Here is a 7,844-nt window from a genome sequence, read left to right as displayed (position 1 = left end):
ATTCATGCAAGCATTCTACTTAAGTGTCAAATGTCAACAAAAAGATTTGAACATGTATATTTATGTGCATGAGTAAGTGTGCTTTAAAGTGAATGGGAAAGATGGAATGTAGAAGCTTATGGCACATATGATGAGATTTTCATAAATGATTAACTTCCATTATATATATATGTGTGTGTGTGTGTGTGTGTGTGTGTGTGTGTGTGTGTGTGTGTGTGTTGTAGAAGTAGGAAAATTTATTTTTTCCTTGGAATCATTAAATATAAAGAAATTTGAAGAGTCATTAGATGAAATTGAACAATAATGGGTTTTCAAGTAGTCAAAACATGTTTAATAAATGATTAGACTGTTCAAGAAATGTATTGAAAATTATTTTCACACTTTAAAAAGAATACATGAGAAGAAATACAAATAGTAAAGAAAAATATGTGTCAGGACACCATTCAGACTCTGAGAATGTTTTTGGAAAACATTTATACTTTCTGCTAATGCTACATATATCGAGGATGTTGTTATATGATGACTATATATGAGTTTTAAGATTTCTACCTATTTTAATTTATTGCTAAGAGGTTTTTTATTAGAAGGAAAATGTGCTATCCAGAGAAGTCTGATGAATTTAGTGTGATCCTCACAGATCATGGAAAAAGAAAGAGAGGAAAGACCATGGCACAGGGTTGTTCAAATGTCCTACAAACATTCCAGTGCTCAGATAGACACAGCACACATATTAATAAAGAAACAAAAAAGAAATTAAAAATATAGTACAGAGCATATGAAAAAGAAACACACTCAACTGATGCTCTCTCTATATGTCTTTAATTTGATTCTTACAGTTTTGAGTCAGCATGGATTGCAATGAATGGATCCTCAGCAGAGATACTAATGGAAAAGTGAGCTTTGCCATCACTGCCAACATTTACTTTAAGTCCAGTGCAATTGCCGTTGACTTTATCTCCAGAATGTGCCAGCAGGAAGACCAGTATGTACAGTTTCTGACAAAACCCTGAAAAAAAGGGTTCATATTTCATTTAAATTCAACCCAATCAAGTGCAGGAACATGTATTATATGTTATCCACAGAACAAGAAATTCCCCAACCTTCTGCTATAGAACAGTAAGAATTCAGAGCTTAGTAAGAGAATCCAAACACCAAGACTGTGTCAGCTGGAGCAAGCAAATTTTCTATACCAAAACACACTTTTAAATGTGTGTTGGTTTCATGGCCTGTAGTGCCCAGACAGAGAAACACAGAGAACCCAGGGAAGCTCAACACTAAAGCCCTCCCATGAGGACTGTCATTGTTTCCAGTCTGTCCTTTGCTGGACATACACTCTGGTGATTCTTTTTAATTTTAATAGCATTAATTCTTCAAAACTGCTTCAAAAACATGATGTCACAAATAATTTTTTAGAATTAAACATAATCTAGCATTTCTATGGATACATACAAGTTTGTAATAGAAAAGTATCTACATGAAGTAATTCTAGTTATGGTAAACAACCAACCATGTGCTCTTCAAAAAAAAAATAAAATGTTACAAATTTCAATTATTTCCTTGTAGCCAAGAAAATATGCTTTATGGAAAAGTATTCTTAACCTGATTGAAAGCTGATTTTGATTGAGACACTTGATTTTGACTGTGAATACCAAAGAGATTCTCTAAGCTAGAATTCTTTTTTTTGTTTGTTTGTTTTGGTTTGGTTTGGTTTGTCTTGTTTGTGAGACAGGTACTCTCTACATAGCCATGGCTGAACTAAAACTCACTATGCAGATCAAAGATTCCTCAAACATCCAGAAATATATGTACTTCTGCCTTTTCTGTACTCACATGAAAGCCTTTGAGCACCACTTCTGGTATCTGATCTATAGTACTACAAATGAAGGAGCCATAAAAGAACACTAAGAAGTACCACAGGTGAATAGGCAATAATGAGGGTTTTTAAGGCAGAGTAAGCAACCTCTTGAAGAAACTCATAAACCAAATGCAAGTATACCTTAAAAATATTTAAAACACAGAGTAGAGAATTGAACACTCCATAAAATGGATAAATATATGTGATAATCATAGGTACTGGGAAAAGTACTTCAGTACTAATATGACACATTGTTTTATGATGTTAAGATGGCCTGGTCAACCATCAATGGGAGGAGAGGCCCTTGGCATTGTGAAGATCATATGCTCCAGTACAGGGGAATGCCAGGACCAGGAAACAGGAGTGAGTGGGTTGTGGAGCAGGGCAGGGAGAGGGTATAGGGGGCTTTGGGGATAGCATTTGAAATGTAAATGAAGAAAATATCTAATAAAAATTCCTTAATAACAAAAAGATATATGTTTACTATTTACACGTTGTAAAATGTATCACTTGAGCTTATAATGTGAATATATGCTACTCTCATTATATGCTATGGTTAAAGATCAAAAGGGAAAATTTTGGGGCTGGTGAGATGGCTCAGTGGGTAAGAGCACCTGACTGCTCTTCCGAAGGTCTGAAGTTCAAATCCCAGCAACCACATGGTGGTTCACAACCATCCGTAAGGAAATCTGACTCCCTCTTCTAGAGTGTCTTAAGACAGCTACAGTGTACTTACATATAATAAATAAATAAATAAATCTTTAAAAAAAAAGGGAAAATTTTATTAATGCAAAGGAAAAATAGGAAAGCAGATATTATAATTTTCTTATATATATTGACCATTTATTTGTGGCTTAAATTCATTGTCTGAAGTATTTTTCATGTATGAAAAAATATAAATGAATAGGAAAAGAAAGGAATTAATATTGTAATATTATACAATCCTTCTTTAATCACTATACACTTACCAGTCATCATTGTTAAAGACAATGAATTCTCTGTTTCCTCTGCCAAAAGCTACTTGGTTGCTGTCATTATCCCACCAGTTTACTAGAGACTGACCATTGACTACATTCCAGAAAGCAACCATGTTCCTAAAAACATAATATCAAGTGAAGTCCCTGTTTCAACATTTTGACAGTTTAAAATAAATGGTTAAACAACTTCCTTATTAGGCAAGACCTGAAGGGGATTCCCACCTTATTTGACACCAGTGATGTTCACAGACCCAGTCATTGCTACAAGTGGTGTCTGTGTTAATGGTAATTTCTTTGGTTGCTCCATTGTTTATTAGGTGGTTCCATCCAGTAATTCTGATCCTTAATTATTGAAAGAATTCGGTCATTTAAATGCTTGTAGCTGCCTGATTCTTGTCACCACAGAAAACCAAAACCAAGCCCACTGTCTAATTCTGCCTCTGTATTGTCTAATTTTTATCTAAGTCCTTCACTGTTTTTACAGACTTTCACTGAGTTCTTAACTTTTGGGCAAACTCACATTCTCAAAAACCATATTTAAAATATAAGAAACAGTTTTTAAAGCTCGCATTCTCTCCTCAATATCACTAAAATCACTTCACTGTGACTGAAACAAGAAACTTAGAGTCAGGAAACCTAGAATTAAAAAACAGACCCCCTATTACTACCTAAAATATTTCCATCATTATACATTACATAATGTGTTTCAGCTTATTGATAAAAATAAGAGGTAGTCCTTGAATAATATAAAAGTTAAAAACAACTATCAAAATGCTTTTAATATAATAATTTCTAAGTTAATAATAATTGATTTCTTGCTACTTGCTTGTAAAATGTGATAATGATATATTCTGACTTTACTGTTTACCAAAGTATAAATGATCACCTTTTGTTGTCAAAATATTTGAATATATTTTGAGTTTCAATACAGAACATGTGATTCTTACATTGAAAGGAAACCAAAACAATTTCTCAGATTTATATAGAAGTGACATTTCTATTTTATACATGATGTGTCTCTATAAGGCTAGATACAATCCACTGAGATGGGAAATTTCCCAAAGCTTTCAGATAACTTATAGTCTCATTGCCTAGATCAGTTTTGAAATTGTTTAAACTTATGGAACTAACAAACAAGTGCATATTGGATATACTTGAAGGCATCCATAGATTTCTCCAACAAATCATTGTTCTCTAATTCTTATAGACTTTTATCTATTATAATTTCCTTAATTATACTTCAGTCAGCTGCCCTCTAAAGTCACAAAAAATAAAAGCATTTTCATATGATGATATCATACCAAAGGCAGAAACATTTTGAAATTCCCTTTAGTAGTAACAGGTATAATTTAATGTCAAATCTAAAGTCAAAGCTTTATCAGGCATAGCTGTTTTCACTCTGTATTTTGTTATTATTTCAACTATTTTATTTTCATTAACAGGTACTTTTCAATGTCCTCACTTTAGAAAATTGTAGTGAATAAACACTTATTAATAAGTATCATGTGCTATAACTGCACATGAAATTAAAACAGAACCACATTTTTTTCTACGTGAAAATGTGCTTCAGACAACTCCAAGACTTACTTTTCCATTCTGGAAATTTCTATTCCAACGGTAACTTGACATTACTCTTGTGAATCCATAAGGATGAGTCAACATAAATCCAACAGCCATTTTGTACATTCTGAAAGGTTCAATATAGTATTAAAGCAGACGTATACAATACTTTACTGACATTAAATGCACACCCAACAGCAGCAAAAAATGTTGTCCACCTAGCATCCCAGAATGTCAGGATGGATGCCCCTCCAGCACCATGTCCTTGCTGATTGTTACGGTTGTACACAAACACAAGGGCTCTGTCAGAAGGCACCAAACCCCAAACTTCTCTCCAGTTCCTAAATTAAAAACATTATTTTTTCACACTGCTTAGCATAACTTTATATATGGCGTTCTCTACTTTATTATCTAAATACATGATAATTTCAAAAGATGTCTGTCTTTCATACACACACACACACACACACACACACACACACACATATATATATATATATATATATATATATATATATATATAAAGAGAGAGAGAGAGACAGACAGACAGACAGAGACAGAGAGACAGACAGAGACAGAGTGTTTTCTATGGTACTATTCATGGGAATTTTCTCTACATTTAGGTTTAACTACATAATCTTTTGTTCCTAAAATGTTTACTTTAGATTTTTTTATTCTATTATAATATTATGGACTTGGGAATTAAGATATCCAAGTTACATAGTATAGAATGGAAACTTGAATTCATAACTGTGCTGTTAAATTACAAACCTTCAAATAGTTCCATTAATTCTCAAATGTAGCATAAGGAAAGTCCATAGTGTGGTGACATTATAGGGAACATTTCTGAGTATAACTGTTTTTGTAATACTAATATAACTTTAGTAGACCATGAACAAACATTCTTAGAATCTCTTGGACTCATCACAAACAGACAGAAATCACTAAGTAATACTTTGGATTTCCACTCCTACCAGATGATTGACTTCCAGATTGAAATGGGTGAAAAAATAAAAGGGTTTAAGGAACAATAACCCTAAGCAATAATCAACAACTTCATAGTTGTACGAATTAGAATATTTGAAGATTTATCTGATTGATGCCAAATGACAACAATGTATGATAGATCAAATATAAAATGTTATATATTTACTTTAAATAGCACATCTTCTCACCATCCCACTTGTGGATAACTGTCAAGTTTTGCACTAAATTTGAATTCTGTCTCGCAGCCATTTCCAAAGTATTCACTACTTTTAACTGCCTCACCCACCACCCAGATCAATGACCTAGGAGAAACATTAAAGCCCCTGAAAATTCTAATATAACTTTAAAGCATATTATTGAAATATAATATTTTTAGAGTTGTTTAAGATAGCTCTGTTATTTGAAATGTTACTAATGGTTTTCTATAAACCAACATACAGATTTTATTCATAAAGTATATGCCAAAATATTGAAGGAAATCATATTATAAGCTAAATAATAAAAGGGACACTCTTTATCCTAAAGGATGACTTCCATAAAGGAAAATTAATTAGTTCAAATAAGGTAACACTTGCTGCCTTCTCAACATTAGAAGCACTTATAAACTCAACTCTTACAAGAAACTCAGAGGTAGAAACACATCATCCTCAGTGCACTTCGAGGGTCAGATAATCGAACAAAATTATGCAGCAGGTGAGATGAGGAACTGGGGATAGCCACTGGAGGGTTCCAGACACAAGGGAAACGTGAGGCTCTCAGGACTCAATGGGGATGACTTTAGCAGAATTTCACGGAGAAGGGGGAGATAGAACCTGTTGAGACCACCTCCAGTGATAGGCAAGGTCCCTGGTTTAGGGATGGGACCACCTACTCATCTCAAAGTTTTTAACTCAGAAATGCTCCTGTTCAAAGGAAGAACAGGGACAAAAAAAAAAAAAAATGGAACAGAAACTGAAGGACCAGCCAACCTCGGACTGCCCCCGGGATCCCACTGTTCCTGTGGTCAACAGGCGCTTGCTGACAGGAACCTAGTGTGGTGGTTCCTTGGGAAGTCTGGCCAGCAAATGACTAATGCAGATGTGGTTGCTTGGAGCCAACCATCAGCCTGAACTCAGGGAATCTGGTGGGGTTGCTGGCAGAAGGAATGGAGGAGCAGAGTGGGATTGCAACCCCATTGGAAGAACAACATAGGCTGGTCTGACCACAGTTCTCAGAGAGTCTAGAACACTAACCAAGGAGTATACCTGAAGGGATCCATGTTTCCAGATACATATGTAGCAGAGGATAGCCTTACCTGACAACAACAGGAGGGGAGAACCTTGGTTTAGGGGAGGTTTGATGTCCCAACGTAGGGGGATGCTGAAGCAGTAGGGTGGGAGAAGGTGGGTGAGCACCCTCATGGAGGCAAAGGGGATGGGAGAGAGGGTAAATATGGGATGGTGGGTTTTTGGAGGGGTAACTGGAAAGTGGGATATCATTTGAGATGTAGACGAATGGAATGATTAATAAAAAAGGAGGAGGAGGAGAAGGAGGAAGAGGAGGACGAGGACAAGGACAAGGATGAGGAGGACGAGGAGGACGAGGAGGACAAGGACTAGGATGAGGACGAGGAAGTTGTTGAAAGGAAGAGTGACCTGATAGAAAGCCCAGCAGTCTCAACTAACCCAGATCCCAGTGAGCTCTCAGAGACTGAGCCACCAACCAGGAGCATTGCAAGGACTGGTCTGAGGCCCCTGGCACATATGTAGCAGAGGTATACCTGGTCTGGCCTCAGTGGGAGAAAATGCACTTAATCCTGGAGAACCTTGAACCCTGGGAGGCCCCAGGGAAAGGGGAGGCCCCAGGGAAAGGGGAGGTGTGGGGCTGGAGCACCCTTTCTGAAACAAGGAGGAGGAGGAATAGGATGAGGAAGTGTGGACCAAGGTGGTGGGAACCACATGAATGTAAATAAATAAAATAAATTTTAAAAAGAGGGAGGAAACCAAAGAATACTGTATATGTGAACACAGTAAGTTCTACCTTTAATTTGTGAAGTAATACCTGCACCCCTCCAAAACCCTTAAGAGCTAAGTATCGCTCACATTCCTTGGCAATATCAACCCAGTGCCACTCGAACAGGTGGACAATAGCAGTCCTCCCATCTGTAGTATGTGGGTCATATTGAGCCCAGCAGATCCCAAAGAGGGAAAGCAGCAGAACGAACTTCATTTTGCTTTGAAGATGTCAGTGTTCTTTCTACTGCCTATTTATATTTCTGCACAAAGTAAATATCCAAACTAAATTCTCGTGAGTAAATATTTAGAGTACAATCTATAATCTGAAAGCGATTAGTGGCAACTATATGCACAGCTGGTGGATCTTCAGAAACTCACATGGAAAATAAAGAATGCTTTTTAATATCAACCATTATTTTATTGATATTCGCTCTTATTTGCCATGTCATCCATCAGTACAAGTAGAATTAC

General features: G+C 36.0%; 1 pseudogene; it reads right to left on the bottom strand.

Moving 5' to 3' along the window:
- Nucleotides 1-830: 830 nt before the first annotated feature.
- LOC110291909 (pancreatic alpha-amylase 2a5-like) lies at nt 831-7,587 on the bottom strand (annotated as a pseudogene).
- Between the last annotated feature and the right edge of the window lie 257 nt (nt 7,588-7,844).

Source organism: Mus caroli, unplaced genomic scaffold (assembly GCF_978045245.1).
Source record: "Mus caroli unplaced genomic scaffold, Mus_caroli_1 scaffold_3, whole genome shotgun sequence".
NCBI classification, from domain to species: domain Eukaryota; kingdom Metazoa; phylum Chordata; class Mammalia; order Rodentia; family Muridae; genus Mus; species Mus caroli.
This window is presented reverse-complemented; position numbering and strand designations above follow the sequence as displayed.